The sequence below is a fragment of the Nothoprocta perdicaria genome, unplaced genomic scaffold, assembly GCF_003342845.1.
Source record: "Nothoprocta perdicaria isolate Ctin4 unplaced genomic scaffold, notPer1 scaffold_1, whole genome shotgun sequence".
NCBI classification, from domain to species: domain Eukaryota; kingdom Metazoa; phylum Chordata; class Aves; order Tinamiformes; family Tinamidae; genus Nothoprocta; species Nothoprocta perdicaria.
Window position 1 is genome coordinate 11,028,332 of NW_020454093.1, and position 20,339 is coordinate 11,048,670.

A 20,339-nucleotide genomic window follows, 5' to 3' on the forward strand; every position below is an offset into this window, starting at 1 on the left:
GAAAGAAACAATATTGTGTATTGGTAGGTATAAAGGTGATAACACTGATTCAACTTGCTCACCACAAAATTAGTATCGTTTTCTGTATATGTTGGCATTACTCAAGAACTAAGATATGCAAAATATCTAGTTCTGGAGCCCATTTATCTGCAGTTTTGTCCAGCAAACAGTTAATGTTTAACCTAATCCAAATGTTCTGCAATACTGTCCACTCCATACCTTCAGAAATGAAGTCTTTGTGCATGAAGACTTGAGATTACCAATACAAATCACAAGAGTTTCATTCTTTTTTTTTTTTTTTTTTTTAATTGAATATAGCTAGTTTCTTTGTGTTGAGCTTCTGGTTCAAAAGACATACCACTTTGGGTGTTTTTTATCTATAACCACAAGGACTGAAAACTGAAGGTTATTGTGTCTCTTTTCTTGCTTGCTTGCTTGGCTGAATGACAGATAAATGTCAATAACTAAAATTATCTAAAGCAACCTGTGATATAAAAAAAAATCTGAGTCTTGTAAGAYGTGACACAACCGTGAGACTAGTGAAACTCTGCCTCTGAAGTTTGTAAAACTCCCATTCATTAAAATGTAACATTTTATTTTCCTAAAGTTGCAACACCCTAAACTGAGAAAGTATTAAAATTTTACTGTTAATCTTTTGATTATCAAAAACTGGTAAACATGCCACTCTTCAATATAAAGTCAGCACTAGGCTAGAGAGCTCTGGTGGCATAACTGGGTCATAGTAAAGCTAATATGGGAAATGAAACAGTTTCTCCACTGACCTTCACCACTCTATCTACGCAACAAGTGAGATGCTGTCCACCACATAGAGTGACTGAAGTCTTCAGTGAAGTTCAGTTTGAGGTGAAAAAATGGCTCACGTCCTGCATGCTTCTCAGGTTTTGGCCTTGTGCAAGGGTTAAATGTAACCCCTTGAACAAATCTCTCACAGAGAGATAAATTCCTCCTTCGAAAAAAAAGTAAGATAAGATAGACAGAGTCCTTTTTCAAGAAGAAAAAAAAGAGAGAGAAAAGAGGAAAAAAACAAAGAAAGCAAAGTTTAAAAAAGGCTTCACAGTATATCCAAACACGAGATTCTTGTTCTTTCTGAGTTTGATTATTTTTAGCATGGTAAACTGTCATAACCTCATCTTTACAGAAGTTCTTTAGGTGATTTGTATAAGATGATTTTTTTTTCCAGAAGACATGAGACAGGAAGAGAAGAAAATAATACTCAATTTAATAAAATTAGAATTTTAGGGAAAAAAAAAAAAGAACATCTTTACAGTTCCCAAATGAAACCAACAAATAATCTAAGTTTATTCTTTTTCTATTTCTGAAAGGGCTAGTTGAGTTAGTAACTTTTCTCACAGGTGTGTTTGGTTTTCCATAATTCACCATAGACTTCAGAAGGAAAAAAGCATGAGAAAAATAGGACCTGAATTACTCACCACTCCCACCTACTTCAGAAGTGGATTCAACAGACTTTAATAAAAAAAAAAAAAAAGAGGAAGAAGAAAGGGTCAAAAGTTCTCCCCTTAGTCTAAACAGCTCAGTGGGCCACAGCAGGTAAGGGCAATTTCTGTAGTAAGCGGAAAAGAAGCAAATGAAGCAACTGGCACTATGCCCAACCWTCACCTATTTGCCAGCAAAATGGTTCTTCACAAGCAAGTCAACTGGGAAAAGCAAGTGGAATGAGCAGGGATGAGATCTGCATTCCTAACGGAATTGTACAACTATTGCTGTCAACAATGTGCTGTCTTCAAGAGCGAGATTTTTATAATCTTATGCATATTCATATTCTCATGATTATGCCCATTCATTGGTGCACTCAGCCATAACTATGAAATCATCTTCACACAACAAAAGGACTTGCAGTCATCAGCTTAGAGGCATTTACTCTAAATATTTTAGCTTTTTTTTGTTGTCGAAAGCAATTTATATGCCAAAATAAATGCCTGCCTAAATGTTTTAAGAAAAAATAAAGAAAAAAACATCTTTTCACAAAACCAGGAGGAAAACCACTTCACCAATTTTTTTTTTCTATAAAATGTTTTTATTTTCTGGAAAAAAAAAACTTAATCAGCTATTATTTACATTATCCTTTTTYAAATGTTTTCAGTGTTATTTTGTCCTTAGGAAGTAACTAATAAGAAAAGATCAGTTTTTAGATATCTACCAGGTTAGTTTTATACAGATTAATATTTTTATAATATTCAAGCCTTGTACTCAGCATTATTGACTACAATTATGTCATAGCCGTATTTGGATTTTCGCAATGGAAGACCTTGCATTTACACAACTTTGGAGTTTTGCTCTTGATGATTAACCCTATGTAGGATATAACTACAGGGATTCAATGTTCAGTTGCAAAAAGCAGGTGCGCAAGAGCAAAACATCTGTCATAATATAGTTTTCATAAGGTTTCATAGCCTGAAGCAGATAGTTTGAGCTCACATTCACCCATCTTGTTGTAATTCTATTTGTTCCTCAGTACTGAAATGACTAGGCAACTAAATCACAAAAAATAGATTACTTAAAAGTTATTATTTTCCACTATATTCAAACACTCAGTTATGCGTAAGTCTGACGTAAATTAAAATCTGACATTGCGCTTGTTGCAACAAACAGCTGATTAGATTCAGATTTATGTAAAATATGGGGGAGAGCTTTCTCAGCTTTCTCTTCTCCAGGCTGAACAGRCCCAGCTCTCTCAGCCTTTCCTCAWAGGGCAAATGTTCCAGGCCCCTGATCGTCCTCGTAGCCCTGCGCTGGACTCTCTCCAGCAGCTCCACATCCCTTTTGTCCTGGGGAGCCCAGAACTGGACACAGTGCTCCAGGTAAGGCCTCAGCAGGGCTGAGTAGAGGGGGACAGTCACTTCTCTCCACCTTCTGGATATGYTCTTCTTAATGCACCCCAGAACATACATTTGGTGAAGTGTTCATCTTACCTCCAACAACACAGCATCTGTGTAGTGCCAGACCTTATCAGGGCTGGTTTATATCCTTCCTTTTTAATTCCTTCAGATAGATTTAAAATTCTATGTACTGCTTCTTTGTCTTAGAGGATTCTGTTCTTCTTATCTGTGTATTTCTGTTGTGTAAGTTTGCAAATGCAATAAAACTGTCGTGAAGATTTAATGAGTTTCTATATATAAGTATAGGAAACTTTGACATAACTCGCAATATGGATTTGCCATTCTGAAAAGGCCAGATTTTTCAGTTAATTTCATCAATGTTTGTACAAAAATATAAGTTCTGCAATATTAACTCTTACCAGTCATTTGTCAGAGTGCCAATAAATTTTATCATTAGTGCCTAGGGTACAATCACGTGGAAAAGAAGAGAAAAAAAAATCAGTAGAAAAGCAAACTGCTGACTGGAATACCTCTGTACAATCCATCCTCCATCTAAGATCATCTCATCAGCTCATACAAGAGGGTCTCTCTATATCATTAATGATATGTGGTTGTACAAGCAGTGCTAATGGGATGAATCATGTGATGGACAGTGCAGCTGCCTGTTATCTGAGCATGGGAACTTTCTCTGGGCTGCCAGGAAYTCTTAGGACAGGATGCCTACTGTGACCTTGCTCAGAAGTTGTGCTTCAGTCCTCTGTGCTCTTCCATTTAAATAAAGAAGATATGAATAGGGAAGGAGAAGGTTAAAGGAGAAGGAGAAGAGAGAGGGAAGAAGGGAAAGGAAGAGAAAAAGGGGAAAAGTAATAACAAGATAATCAATTTAAGTGCATTAAAGCTATTGTAGACTTAAAAAAAATCCTTTTTTTTTTTCTTGAAAATCATTTCTATAGCCCTTTTTAATCAAGTGATTTCAGTCCCATTTTGGGGAACTGATTGCCTGTATATTCTTAGAAAAGTGCCCTGGCTTTGGAAGGTCAGAGTTGGATCAAACCCTGGAACAAAGGCACAATGTATCTTATGTGCATTAAGTTCATTAGTATAAGTTATACCATAGCCATACAGCGCACAGACTCTTATATAGTTAAAAGTCAAAAAAATGTGTGCCAGGTAATATTGTGATACAATAAATTCAAAAAAAAGAATGTCTGGAAGCAAGCCTCATCTCCCAATATGCTTTAGTTATACCAAAATTTATGAAGGGAAATTAAAACAAGGATGTTAGGTTCCTAGGTTTCAAGAGAAGAATCTTAGGCAACTAGATGATATTTAATGCATAGCAGCATTAAATGTTGTCTATTGTGGCAGCCTCRAGCTCAGTGCAAGCTAATTTATGTTAAATGTGGCGTATATGATTTCCCCAAGAAAATCTGGCCTCTTAACAGTTTTTTGTAGAGCACAAGAGGACACATATGGCTACCCATTTGGGAAGGGAAAATAAAAAGGACTGAGCTGTTACCCTCTGAGGCTGGCCCTACATATTCCTGAATCTCGCTAGTAGATGCTGAAGCCATCTGAAACTCCTGTCTCAGTAGCATGTAGAGAAAGCATTGCATGCTTTCTTTGTAGCATATGATAAATTCAGAAACTGATTTTCATGCAAAAAAGAAAAAAAGGCTAAATTCTCTCAGTAACAAAAGAAAATTCATAGTGAATAATCAATATGTTAGATAAGAAAAAATAGTACAAGAAGTGTATAAGAAGAACAACTGATCACCTCTCTAGGGGAAACAGAAAATATATTCACGAATAATGTATTCAGCAAAAGGCAGAGAAAATCATTGAGCAAATCATTTTGCAAATAATGTTTGAAAAGTACTCATCTTAACCCAGCTTCACACAGCTGTCACTAAAATTTACCATACCTGACTGCCCTTTACCATTGAGATTAACGCTAATAAAAAAAAAATCTAATGATGTTTTATAACCCTGTCAGAAGAAAAAGCCCTGCACGGGGCAAGCGGGTGAGTAAAAATTTGCAGCGCTGACTTAGAGTCATAAATATTGCTGATTAATAAAGTGTGGTCCCTATGATATACCTTTAATTACTCTTCCACTCTTTTACTCACTTGAGGCCTGATTGTGGATGGCCGGAGTGACTCCAGTAGTATTGTGCCATAGACATACATGGAGAGCTCTGCTCAGGCACTGACATACACTGACATACATAGGATATAAGAAACCCCAATACTTTTTTTTTCTTGATTAAAATAAAAAATAATAAAATAAAAATAAAACGTATGGTTTCCTAATATTTTTGCTGGAAACTACTTTGATTCATATATCCTAGCATTCTCCACAAATTTTCAAAGAAACATACGGTTTTATTGAAAGCATGATTCAGGAGWACAGATTAGGCATCTTTTCCTTAGGATGGTGCACTATTCTTGTTCTCAGTAGAAGATAAGATAAAGTCTAACTTCCTGAATCAACAAAATGCCTAATAAAGTTTGAAAATACTGAGCAGTGAAGAAGTATGAAAAGGATTTAAGGAAACATCATTTTTATCTCATTATTATATTATGTCTTTGAGGCAGATTCGCACTTTGTTCTGTCCATCAGTGCATAATTGGATTGCTCATGTAACTCCCTGCTCCTACACAATAAGGAGAAGATTTTGGCTTACACTTTCAGGGGGATTTTTTGGCCTTTTGTTTATTTGTTAGCTTTTTGGTTTATTATTGAATGTAAAGSTGGCAACCTGTAAGAATATACATAATTTTAGTGAGATGTTTATTCTGTGATCATATTGATTTAAAAGTTCTTACTAACCTGAGAATTAACAAACCATCAGCAAAAGGAGGCAGTGACATAGGATGAAATATCACTTGACAAAAAAGGAAATATTCGAACTTGTTTTGGAGATTTTATGCTTTCTGTAGATACTTATAAAGCAATTCCACGGGTGCCAAAGATCAACAACACAAGACAGCAAAAAAGAAAAAACTCTTCTTCAAGACAATTTCCTCAAATTACTCCTTAGTAATTAGAGGAAATCATATTGAGACACATCATGCCTTGGAGTCATTTAAGGAAATTAAGTCTGCTGAAGAGACATTTTATTAGGTAAAATGTTCACATACGTAGAAGGTTTTTTTTTCATAATCCCGTTTCTTTAGTGCTATCTTCCTGCTACAGAATAAATACTGTAAAACGCCCATTCAGTAGTCATAAAGTCAAGAAAAAGAATAATACAAGTATCAAACCAGCTTATTTTAAGGAATTTTGACCAAGGCCTGATGTAGGAACCAGAGACTTGAGGAATTCTGAATCTGACCCTACCTCAGTAGCTTGTAAGCTCAGTATCAGAGGATCCTGTGATGATATCACACATCTGCAAAGCCTCTCCATCTAGACTGTGACTGCAGTCATCTCCACTTGCAGACTGCATCAGGAGAGGGAAATGCAGTGATCCTGGTAACTATATCACAGCCATTGAAGGGGATATATTCAAAATGCTGAGCTCAGTAACTAACAAGAACTGCCATASCACTGTTCTTAGTGCATCTGTAAGGAGTCTGGGGTGGTTTATAGTGATGGTGGCCTCTTGTAAAGATGTTACTAGTTGAGTTCTAAATAACATGATTCAATATATTTTCTTTTTTTCTCCAGTGAGTATAGGAGGGAAAATTCAGTTTTCATTTAAAACTTTCTCTTGTCCTAGTGTTTTATTGCTGGAGTGCATGAGAGCATATTTTTTGTAGTTACTGTGGAAAAATTCCAGACTAGGTTTAGCATGATATTATGGTGAATGGGATCTCACATCCTAGTTTCATTTCCCACCATTTTAGTTCTGGTCCAGTSTTTTGCTTGGCATGGAAGAGTCAGATTAATTTTTTTTGGTCACAATAGCAATCCAAACTCTTCCACTTGCACATTTCTGTTAGCTCATGCTAATTTAGTTCATACCTAAGTTCAAGCATTTGGACAAAATCCTGAATGATAAGAAGGAGGCGTTCCCCTTATCACAGTTTTTGATATATGGTTTCCTTATGAATGACCTTCACTGAAGGTACATTCTGCACATACAAAGAGCAGAGTCATTAATAAATTATATACAATGCAGGACTTGAAAACTTGTGCAAGGTAGAGGAGGCTTTGTAGTTTAACAGAGCTGCACAGAGTTGTTAATATATGATGTGACATGAATGAAAAACAACCCAGCATACCAGAAGTGTGTTTAGAAACTTTGATATTGTTAGATTAGAAACAAAAATCAAAGAAAGGATTTAATGCAATAATATTGCTGCCACRTATAGCAGTAGCAAAGAGATCATTTTAAAATTTGTTCAGAATTCGGAGGTAGAGATTATAGCAAGTTTTGACCTTCAACTTCTTTTTGATTTCAGAGTTCTAACTGAAACTCCAGTGGCAATTATAAATAAGGCTGTTTTGTAATATATGTATATGTACAAATATATATATGTAAGAAAATATAAAAATGTTGATTAAGGTGATTGTTTATAAAGTTACAGTATTACARCTTGTTTGAAATAATTTAGACATTTTATTACACTGAAACTTTGTAATGTAATGACAGATAAATGAGAACTGTATACACTAAAAAAAGTAATTATTATTACTACCCAGTTTTACAAAGATGGACCTTCCAAGAAATGACAAGAATCATTACCTGCAGTGAAAGATAGTCACTGATAGGTCAGTGTCAAATACCATTTCCTCTTTTAAAATGCTTCAAAACTTTATTTGAATAGAGAAGGATGAGCCKATAAATACCAAGAACTCCATCATTGTTACAATGAAACCAATGAGTTCAATTCCTGCATCATTCAATGTGACAAGACTGGGTCCTGAACAACTAAGAATGGCAGGCCCAGGTCAGAGAAATGTCTTTCTATCCTGTCTCTGAGTAACACAGAAGAAAGCAAAACACATAGAGAGTAATACATCCTAGCTATTTACCTCCAGCTTCCTTAAGTTGCTCTCCAGAGGCTGTGCCTGGACCATAATATTTAATAGTTGRTGCATGAACTGATCTTATTCTTCTTGAAGCCCATTTACATCTCAGCATCTGCGACGTCAGTGAGCACAACATAGCCATTAATTATATGTTGCCTGGAAAAAAAAGATTTCTTATGGTTTGTTTGCTTATTTGTTTCCTGCCTGATCTACCAGGATAGCTCAAAAGATACATAGGCTTTTATTCTTTTTCTTTGTCATGCCCTATATCATGAGTCCAACAGTTCATAATGGGAGTGCTCTCAATGTCTTCATTTAAGAATGTTTCAGCAGCTGTTGTCTTATTGAGGTAAGTAAGGTAGCTGTTGTCTTACTGAGGTGAATGTAGCTTCCCTCTAAATATATGTTGTGTCTTTAAGTCAGATCTTTCATGCTCACCATTTACTTTATACACAATAGTTCAGCATAGTATTATTTTCTTCTACTGTAAAAGATTATTGAAGCAAAATGTTATGTTACYAAAACCTCGGTATAGAGAAATACAGGCACAAAACCCATGTATCTTCTAAAACCACAAATGTACTCTACTTTTACAGATATTTCCAGAAAGAAATAAAATAAATGCTATTTTCAGTTCTGTAAGGAGCTTCAAGGCTGCTGCCATAACCTTAAAGGACACTTCAGCCATTGTTCCCCCACTCAAAACTGCCATATCCATGTGCATTGGATGATGACAATGATTTCAGCTGTAGATATGCTCCTGAAGGTGCATTTCCCAAGCTCACAGAGAAGCACAGTTGGTCAGACCAGTCCGACATCTACAGTCACATAAGCATGCTAACCCATGGGGTTAATAACTGCTCTCCAGGACCTCAGTTCGTGCAAGGAAAAGAGGGTTTGTGGGCAATATATGCTTGTGCTCACTAGTCTTTTCCTCAGGAACATAAGGCAGGTCCATTTCCAGTGAAGCGTTGGGTAAAATAGACTTCGATTGGATAAAAAAATCTTCCATCCAAAGAGGAATTGGAATGGTGGCAAGTCAATGCTTTTTCACTCTCGTTATAGTTATGGTTTTTCAGGTCTCATTGCCTACAGAGTCAAAGACAATTGGCTGAGGTTACATGAAGTGTAACAGTAGCTGGTCATCGCAGTGTGTGGCTGTCATCTTTCAGTGATTTTCTTATGATTTTTCCACGTATATGAATCAGCTCCAGGACTACAAGCAAGAAATAGGATTTATTCTGCTGCTGGTGAATGGAGCTGAATCATGATTGCTCCCTGCTCTGCAGGATGCTGGAGAAGTGCAGGGGAGACAGACTTGTATTTTACCTATTGAAATAAAACTCTCCAAAAACATTTGTTTTACATTATACACATACATAAATCTTCATCAGACAGCTAAGGGATATTTCAGTGTCAAATAATGATTAATATCTAATTAAACCATATTTAAACCAGTCGAATTGAAAAGCATGGAAGTCAAAGTAGTATGTGACCATCCATCTCTTGTAGATTCCTAGAGGCAAAGAAACTAAGATGTATTTGACTGTGTAGCTATATTTAAAAYGTGTCACCTCAGTCTGCGCATTTGAGTAAACTTGGAGTCTAACGCATCATGACGAAGAATTAATAGTGTCAGAACACTGACAAATGATAGAAACATTGTAAATATTTTAAGGAAAGCAAACAATGTTTTCCAATGAAACACATAAGTTAGCTGGAAGAAGAAAAGGCTGCAAATTTATTGAATGTTAAAGAGCAGGCAAAACATAATTAAGCCCTGCAACAGCCTTGCAGCTTGGGTGAGTTTCAGTCCTTAAATAAGTGTACAATATTCCTTACTCTGACACTCTACTGTGTAACAGTATATTGGGTAGACTCCCAAACACAGAAAGACATCCTTCCTGTGAGAAAATCCCTAACTTTTTCTTACGACCCTGAAACTTGCTAGGGGCAAACAGCAAGAACATTTTGGTGATTAAGTATAGGATAAATTCTTTCAAAATGTCTTTGGGGAGGGTGAGCTTAGTCATTAGACATATGGTATTTTTAAACATCCTGAATCGGGTCTTCAGGCCATGCTCTGGCCTCTTTGTGTCGTGGGTGTGGTACAAAAGCCAGAAAGCAGCCAGAAAGCAGCTCTTGAGAGACTCTTCGTCACACCTCCAYGGGTCTGCGCTATGTAGGTTGTGTCCCAGCATAGAGAGGGGTAGTCAGGGTAGAAGAGGAAGGAAAACTGCTCTAGTTTCCTCACCTGCATAACAACACCTAAGGGGCTGGTGTGTAAAGCAAGAGAATCTGCAAACCACCTTAAGCTTTATCTGATCTTGATTACCTCAAAATCAGAAGCACACAGAGATTACCTACAACTTTGCCTCTGCCTGCACTACTACACTAAGATCTTTAAATCTTAATGATCCAGTTCTCTATTTTTAATTTAGTAAATGTCAGTATCAAAGTTTGCGTGTGCAGATTTGCAGACATACTTCCTGCTATTTTGAGATTCAAGCACATAAATTTATAAAAAGGAAGCTAAATTTTTGAATGTGTTGCCCTCAAATATAGAATTAGAAAAGACTGGAGAGGAAAATTCTCCCAAATAAGAAATAAGAGTGTATGTTCAGTTTGTATACTCCTATATAATATTGTCTGTTCAAGAGATCTAAAATATTGTTAAAAAATCTGCTTTTAGATGGTACCAARTATTTTAGCCACACATCTACTACATGCTGGTAATGAGGAACAGTGCTTATAAGAATTCTTAAGGGCTATTATTGAAAAAAAAAAAAAGAATATTTCTACTCTGTTCTGCCCTCATAACTATTATTTTTTAATTCTGAAGTTTTAATTTTGAATGAATAATAGTGAAAATAAAACATCTCTTTCCACATGCAGCTGAATCCTTGTATTAAGCATTTATTCCTCACCTCTACTTTCCATTTAATTTTAAATCATCCAGGCAACAGAGTTTCCATTAAAAACCCTAGTGAGATTCTTTTACACTCTTTGACACCATTTTTYGTTGTTAAGAGATTTCTCCTGATAATTATGGAGACAGTTGCATTACAAATTGATATTATCCCGATTATATTTACACCGTGCTTTTCAGACAAGTCTGCTTATAAATAAGTGCTTGTTGGTGTTCAACTCTATAGAACTCAATAGAGTGAGGATCCACAAACTTAATTTGAAGAGGTAAGAGAGTACCTTAGAGCTTTGTGCTRTGTCAAGTGCTTGCACAGTAACTGCTCAGTTATTTGCATACCAGGCTGAATAGTTCCATAATACAACAGCCTGGGAACCTCTCAATAAAATAATTTTATTCTGGTATAAATATGTTGGGGAGTTTCTAACCAGCTCAAAAAGAGTTAATTATGTTCACTCAGTGACATTGAAGAGCAGGTGACTAGAAGATCCATGTGAGAAAAAATCCCTCTGTGATTCCTCTACATGCAGCTCTCCCTTAGGGGATAAATCTAGTATTCTAGGAATGGATGTAATGGTTATGCCCAGGCTTTGAAGCCAAAAAAATAGGATTACAGCCATGCAGGTGCAAATAGAGTATCAAAATAAATAAATGAATAAGAAAAGAAAAAAATCTCCTCTATCTTAGAAAATAATTTCCCGGTGATATGCTCAAAACCTTAACCATTCCCAACTTTCTCAAATACATGAACCTTTCACTGCAGCTCCCTCTTTAACAACCCTGAAAAAMTTGGTGTTCCTGAGTCCTATCCCATAGGTCAACATGCTCTGGCCACAAGCATTCTGGCCCAGAGCATAAGCAAGAGCAGGGGATAGGTTCAAAAGAGGAAGAAGACTTGGGCAAACTTTCTGGTAATTTGCTTGTTTCTTTTTTTGTTTTTTCATATTGTGCATGCACCAGTTTAGCAACACTGAGCACAGTTTGCAGCTGTGGACACATTGTGCAGATAGATGGACATGCTGTCTCACAGGCCATTGACGATCAAAACTATTCTTTAAAATCTCACCTGGAAACCAATTAGTGGCTAGTGGAGTGCAAGACACATAGGTCTCATGTTTCCAGCAAGACACACTCCCTCATGAGCAGTGGTGGCATTTTGCTCATGCAGCAGCTCATACTGATTTATGTGAGATAACACAGAGCCCACTGCAAGAATCCAAGTGGCAGATCACAAGAGCAAGGTCTACCTTCAAAAGAAACAATAACAGATGTCAGGCCAGAAAATGACAGGGAAGCAGTGTCTGGAAGCCTTCCCTCAGCCCGCTGCAAGGGTTCACCCAGCAGCAACCACAGCCTCACTTTGGGAGTTGGCAGATCCCTCAGCGAGCAGGACAGATACCATCTTTCCCATCTCTGCTGGCAAATTCCWCTAGCCTCCTGGCATTGCCTTCAGCCTTATCCAGACTGTGCCGCCTCCAGCTAGCGCTCAGCCATTTCTCAGTCTCACCCACATGCTGGGCAAGGCATCTGACAGCAATGAGCAAGGAAAACGAGACAGAGATCGAGGGTCCCGGTTTTCCCTCACACGACCCACTCCACACTGCTCTGACACTGTAAAGGAGCTGGAAATGGGCCAGATCTTTTCTACTGTAGATACTCTGGGCTCCTTCTGGTGGGTGTTGTCAGCATGCTATAAACACCCTTCGGGGTGGCTGCCTTCCCAAAAGGGACCAAGGTGCCTGGTGAGGTGCTTGGGTGAAATTTAAGCACCTAGGACCAAAGCAGGGATCCTCAAAATTTTGCTCCACTGCTGGCCAGTCCCAGAGGTATCCAGCCTCTGGAGATACCTCACTTTTCTTCAAATACTTATACTTGTGCTTTAGCATATGCTTAAACCTGCCTGACTCCTGGCAGACTCCAGCCTTTTGTTAAGACCCTTCACTTGAATCTTCCCATGACARAGACTTCAACACCCATATTCTTATTTCCTCTCTCAATTTTCTTCTGTGTTGTAGAGTAGCTTCAGCGCACAAGATGGAATCACCCCCCCACAACTGTCTCCTTACATGCATACACATCTCAGAATAGCCTATAGCTCCAAGATTAAGGCGTTCTCTGGGCTGGGGGAGGGATGCATGACTGCATCCCCTTAGGCAAGGAAGGAATTTGAAACCAGGTCTGTCACATCCTAAGCAAATGCTCTAAGCACTGATCACTTTTAGAACAGGGGGAGCTACAGCTCCAGGCATTTTCTGAAAGCTAAAACTGATACCCTGTATCCCTCAAAAAAAAARRAAAAAARRAAAAAAAAGAAAAATAAGCGGGATGTAAGTGCCTGCTATTAAGAAAGGGTCTAGGCTGTAAATTCTGAGAGCAAAGAAATGACTTCTAGTAGCACTGGGGCCTACATCCTGAAGAAGAGTAGCATCTGTGATCTATCCTTATGCTCAATAAATAGCAGCTGTTCTTCTGCGTATCCCACTCAGAAGCACTTAGTTCTCCCCATCCACCATATATGGCACAGGATGCTGCATCCCATAACAGAGCCAGGTGCCTAAAATTAGCTCTTACGATGCACATTGCGGCCCACCAAAAGCTCAACCTGCAAGTGTGGGCAACCTGGACGTCCCCCGCGTTCCCGCCTTGGTGCCTGGCAGGTGACGGGTGCAGCATGGGGGGCAGCGGCGACACGGCGCCATGCCGCACTCGGGGCCCTGCCTTCTCGCGGGGCTGCGCTCGCACAGCAGGAGCACGTTCTCCCCTTCCCGTCACGGGGCCTTACACAACGKATGCCATGTGTTCAGGCTCACATCTCAGCTCTTTGGACGCGGGCCGACGTCCTGTCGCGGAGCACGTGTGCAGACCCTGTGCGTGCTGAAGGGATGGTGGGGCCCAGGTGAAGCCCTGCTGAAGTCCTCTCCGGCATCGTGCCCAGAAGGAGAGTTTCTCTGCCAAAGCAACAGCCAGCAGCGCTGGAGACAGGGCCGCCGAGTGTGGGAACTCATGGTGAGAAGCAGCCAGAGACGGGTGCTCCCACATCCAGAGACTTCCAGGTCACAGTCGCAGTGGTGCAGGGGGCAAGAGCAGTGCATTAAGGCAAGTGCAGGCGGCCRAGCTCCTGAGAACAGGCAAGTTCCAGTTCTGCTGAACTGGCCTGGCCTCCTTCCAGCCCAGGCCTGTCCACAAATGCTCCTCAGGGTTTTGCACAGAAAAAGTCCCCGCTGAACACAAGCSTGGGTCCTCCCTGCCAGGTCTGCAGACCAATTCACAGTGTGTCATTTCAATTATAACCAAGGCATGAGAAGGTTCATGAGAGACTCCCGCTCTCCATCCATCATCAAGAGTTCCATTCACTTTGTCATTCTTGCCCTTTCCTGCAACGTGAATGGACGTGAACTGAAGGCAGCCATATACCTTGGGAATTACTCTGCTACAACTTTTCTTTTTTGAGATCTCAGCGAGGGAGAGACCTGGTTACCAAGAGCAGATGAGGATTCCTCAACTTCTGTGAAAGGAAAAGGAAATCTTTGTGCCCATTATTACTGGCTCACCCTTTCACACACTAGGAAAAAAAAAAAAAAAGAGAGAGAGAGAGACTGAACTGTGCTATTGTGCTATCAAACAGGGTCTCCTAACACCAAGGGCACTTACTAGTTTATCAAATGCTCTGGGTTGTGTAACAGGTAAAAATAAACCTTCCTCATCTTCCCTCCTTTTTCTTCCACATTGCCCTCAAAATTTCATTTACCATCTTGCTAACCCTGGAAGATCCAGTGATCTAAATTAGCATGGAAAAAATAATTATCCGTTCCTTTTAGACCTCATGACAAATACTTGCATCTCTGCCTGACTCACTTTTAGCTCAAAATAAGAAATAGCTTTTAATACAAGGAAAAGCTAAACAATCATTAACTTAAGAGCAACTCACATTAACATGACCTGACTCTATGTTTGATCAACAGCTTGATAAATTCCTATCTTTGTACTGCTAATTGCAAAGCTGCTACTTGTCATACCACTTCACTCTTAGTTCCCATTTTAATTTGAAGCATTTACCAAATGAAGACACCAAACTCTCCAGTGAAAGTTAACAAGACTTTTGCCACAGAAACAGGAGTGAGCACAGTATAGGAAAAAATATATAAAATATGTAATTTTTTTTGAGTGGGGGAGGCAAGGGAAAAAATAAACATACTCAAGACATGAGTGTATATCTCCAGATCAGTCAGTTAATAGCATAGGACTATATAAAGTCAGTCTGATTTACTGTTATTGATCATATTTGTTATAGTTGTTCTCTGAGGCCCTCTGAYGAACATGGCCTATTGTATTAGGCACTGCACAGAGAATAACACTAAGCACACCCATATAAGTGACTTGGTTTGCCTAGTTGTTTCAGCAAGAGGTGTCTTTTTATAAAAAAAAAAATCACTAGAAAAAAATGACAATTTGTCAAACAGTCTTTTTTATGTGACAGTTGTAAGAAGTGGTACCTGCCTTTCCTAGTTGTCCATATTTTTTTCCTGTGATAATGATCTATTAAATCAAAATAGCAAAGCATATTTTCCTTATGTAATAAGTTTTAAAGAGCCTACGAACTGCAAAGTCAAGACCTCAAATAATGGCATTTCACTTCCAGGACTACTTTAATGGCCTGTTCCTCTGCTCTAAAGTACCTCATAATAGTATTTTTACCACAAAGAAATATGATGTGTGATGGGTCATTGCAATAATGTAAGTGTTCCTGCCTTTGCTATTACATAATTGGCAGAGATAGACGACTTTGAAAAGGGATGGTCTAAAACTAATGTGAGGACGTATGAATCCCTTAAAGTCTCTTAAAACAAAGGGTCTTTCCTCAGGGAAAAAAAAAAAGAGGGGCATATTACAGCTATGCTTGGTGGCATGATAGACAAAAGTACCTTGAAAACTTTTGAAAACTGATTCTTTAAAAGAAAAACAATATCTGAACTTCATGGCAGAGTTTTTAAATCCTAGCATTAAAAAAAAATGAAGCAGAAGCATCTAACTGTGTTGAATATATTGCTTCTGTATGAGCACTGTTTTCTTTTTGTCTCCCTAGTTACATTAAACAGCAAGTCAAAAAGATCTGGAATGAAAACTGAACTAAAACACTTTTATTTAAAGTGATACAGCAATTTGAGGTCTGCAGCCAGTAAGCGCCAAGGATGAGTGCAGGATGAGCAGTGCTCATCCTGACTTGGTTATCAAAACTCCCCCTGGTTTTCAGTGTGGAAGGGAAAATGAAATGCCCAATGATGAAAATATTACTTGAATAAGTAAAATTACTCTGAGTCTTTCAGTGCCAAAAGCATGAATTTACTGCTGGAGAAAAAAATATCTGAGTAAACCAAAAGTTTTTCAGTTCATTTCACTGAATCAGATGCTGCTTCCTTAGCACACCACAAGTGCCCAAATGGGTGAGGAATTCAGGATCATTTTATATCAGATAACTGGGAAGTGCTCAGAATAAAGCTGAATTCAAGTTTACTAAGTAGAGAAAAATACAGGAAAAAAAAAATCTTGCTTCATACTGCGAAAGCAATGCACATGTAAATTACAAGTTAAAAGTTGCTGGAGGATAAGTTTTGCTGTAAAATATTGTGTAAATAATTTACATAAAGTTTTCTGCTCCAAAATTTGTAACATATGAAGATTTCTCTTTGGAGGCTGTAAGTGGTGTAGGGAGTGGCTATTTTATTTTATGAAATACTGCATGTTCAGTTGAACCTTGACTAATGTTTCTAATTACCGCACCAAGMAAGATGCTTTTAGTGATACACTGATATCCTAAGAGCGCATTTGTCTTATAACAGAAAACCACATAATCATTTGTGGTCAAGTATGAAGAAAAAAAAAAAAAGGATGAGGAAATAAACAAGGAGTTTTTCCCCCCACAAAAATCATGGCACCAGTTTTATACCCACATGTCCGGGAGATTTTGACCACTAACGTCAGTGAGAATTGGACTCTGCCCTTGAATGCTGTGCCCTCCTGCTTCACAAGAGCTTAGCAGCAAAACTTTTACTAACTTCTCAAATAGCTGTGTGTAAACTAGAATCTCTGCTCCTGCAATTCCTGATCAGTATTAATACTGTCCAATATTAATAAGTTCTACTTACAGGCAGCATTTGCAGGAGTGGGACCCTTAGTTTGTGTCCTCAATTTGGAGAAAAAGTGTTTGGACACCAAGTATTGGAGGGGGGTTCATTTTTGTATATTATAAGATCTTCTACATAGTATCATATCTTTGAAAAAAAAAAAAAAAAGAAAAAACGTTAATTTATGGGCTGTAGTTAAAGCCTTCATAAACTTTTCAAGTTAATTCCCACCATATTTTACTTTATCATGCACAGTGACACGTCAGTATTATCTCTATATACCTGCTAAGTTTAACACATTTCAAACAACACCTTGTATTTGTGACAGATAAAAATAAACACCAAGTTTTACCCATGAGAAAAAAAAAAGAAAAAGAAAAAAAGAAAGAAAAGAAAGGGGAGCACCATTGCCACCGTTAAGATTCAATTTCTGGGGAAGTGTTGCTCTCTTGGTCCTGAATGCTCTGACTTATTGGAAGTTTAAAATGCTTTAAATGTGTTTGATGGAAAATTATTACGAAAGCTTTGCAATATAATTTGCTCTGTACACAAAGAAATTCTCAACTACTAAATCTAGAAAACAGCACTTAGCCACAAACCACAAACCTTCTAAATTGCATAGAGAAAGAGTCCTACCCACTGGCAAATTTCATAATTCCACATTAGCAGACTCAATTACAATATCTGCTGCAAATAGCATATCAGTGCATCATAGTTAGAGCAATCAGCTTCCTTTCTTCCCGAATGCAATATCATGGCCCTGAACTCAACTGCACTGAGAAAGAGCACGGATTTTGGAGAGGGATCATTCAGACTCAAGGCAAACCGTCTTGTGTTATGGTAGAGAAACAGCAGAGACCGTGGATGGGCTGACTCTCTATTCAGAAACTTGGAAATCCAGCATCTCCCAGCCCAATTTGCCAAGAGCTAAAAAACGCAAGAAAACAAATGAATAAATAAAAAGAGTGACATCCAGCCAAAAGATGCCTCTTTCTCCCTATTTTCCAAAACACTGCTTGCTATTGAGTTAAATGCTTTTATTGATCTGAGCTGCATCAAACAAGCTTTACAGCCTGCAGTATCCACACACCCGGCATAAAGAGCCTAATACGGAGGCAATTTTCTTCTCCCAAAGAAGATCTTGTATCTAAACCGACTTCCTCCCTCTTAATTGATTTGCTTCGATCGTTCCTTAATGCCAGTGAGCAGGAGTTGGGATGATTTTTCTCCCTATTCTATGCAAAACTTTAACTGAAAAAAAAAATACTAATAAAACCAAAAGAGAGGAATAAATAAATAAGTATAAAGGCAAAGTGCGACTCCCGACCAGAGCCGGGCCCGCTCACTGCCACCTGGTCCCGGTGCGGGGCAGCGCCCGCCGCGGGGATGCAGGGGCTGATGCTGGGGGGCACCGGGGCCGCTTTGCGGGCGGGCAGGGAGTGGAGCCGCCGCCGCGCTGGCCCCGCGACAACAAAGCGGCTGTAAAGGCTCCAGGTGGTGGCTGTGTTTGTTGTGCTGTCTGCGAGGTGCGGTGGCTCCTCGGCCCCGGCAGATCCCAGTGCTGCTGTGGACATTAAGACAAGTCTCTTTGGGCTGATCCCAAACCCAGATAAGGAGCCGCCGAGCCACCAGCTCTGTCTAGACTCCGGACCTCACAAGTCAAGCGGGTTGTTTGGATTAGCCTTGGAGATCTACCGACCTGAACAGCCCTCCCAAAGAAAAGCCGCCGTAACACCCTATTTTCCTCTTCCTATTGCCGTTCGGGGTCTGCCCGGAGATAGGAGCGGAGCTCTGGTTTGCTTCGTGTCACTTATTTCTGGAAAACCCTTCAGCCCCCCTCTTTCCCACAAACACACCTTGGCGTGTTTTGTCTGCCGGCAGAAAAGAAAACAGAAAAGGAAAGACACTCTGCAGCAAGAATCCTGTTTTGCAACCTTCCACCTTCCTTCCCCGCTCCCCTAGACTCCCCATCCCGGCAGAACTCCCGGGCTACAGATAATCTACGAGCCACCAGAGCAGCGCGGAGTTCTGCGCGGCTGGTGCCGGTGCCGCCGGCCCGGCCCAGCCCGACCCGGCGCCGCTGTTGGCCGGCTCCGCTCTCGCCCTCGCCCCACACGACCCCAGAGCACTTGTTTGGTGCCGCTCAGCGGCGGGCAGAAAATTCAATAAAGTGAAATAAGAATCTCATGTAAAAAGCCTCATCCTCTGTCTTTCATCTCCGCAAAGACCATCTCACAGACCAAAGCTCCGGCTCTGGGAACACTCCCTTCAGCTTAGCACCCTGTGCCCCGGTTAGTGACAGTGTCCTATAGAGAACCCTAAAAGAGAACCCTATGGAGAGCCCTATGGAGAGGCCCGACCCCCCCGCGGGGCCCGCGAGGTGCAGAGTGATCCCGGCGCGGGCGGGACGCGGCAGCTGCGAAGTTTGTGTTTGTGGCGCCTCGGCTCAAACCCCCATTCAGTGGCTCGCTCCTTTATCAAGAAAACAACAATCAGGGACAATCAGTAACCGGGATCTCCTCCTGGGCCCTCTATTAACTGCTCGCAGCTCCGCCGCAGCGCCCAAAGCTCCCGGCAGTGGCTCCGCGCCCTGAGACGCGGTTAAGGACGGACAGACGTGACAAGGGACAGACGTGAGCGAGCACTTGACGCCCGTTGTTCCCTAGCGGGCCATTTGGGTGCGGGTCGTGCTTTGGGACACTCAAACTGCGGGGCTTTAGCAAAAGTGTGAGCGAGGCTCACACGCCTTGAGCTGATAGCGAGGCGGAGCGGCTCCCATTTCCCCCCTCCTGCCCGCTTTTGAGTGACCTGACGTGGATTTATCTTTCTATCTATTTATATTCCTATGTATATAAAGTCAAGTACTCACCACTGATACGTGACAGGTCTGAAAGCTGGAATTCAGCGCTCCCGCTCTCCCGCGTTGTTCTTCTAAACGGGCTGGAGATGCGGAGGTCTGTTATTAACCTGGTGCAAATATTGAAATGAGAAGTGAATAATGGTCTCTCTGTACACAAACAAAATTCACAGAGAAATTATAGCAGTCCTTAGGAAACCTTGTTTGTTGTTATTAAGAGAGGCTGCAGCAAGAAGAAAACCAGGGCACACGGTTTGGTTAATTATCGCCCTCCCCCGTGCTCAAAAGAAAGAACAGCACGAGGACACGCAAAGAAAGGATATAAGGACTTGCGTTTCCAAAAGGATATTTTCTCTCGCTTGCACTAATCTCGCTGCCTTATCTCACAAGCGGTGTTTTCCTGAAGACACTAGGAGGGACTGCTGAAAAAAGTCTGGGGGGAGGGGAGAAGGAATAAATAAATACATCACGAATAAATGAAATGAAAAGGGGGACCAAAGGCCAAAAAAACCCTTCAAAATATCAAAATATATGGAATAAAATGAGGATTCGTGCGAAAAGAAACGGGAGATGGGGGGGAAGAAGAAGAAAGAAAG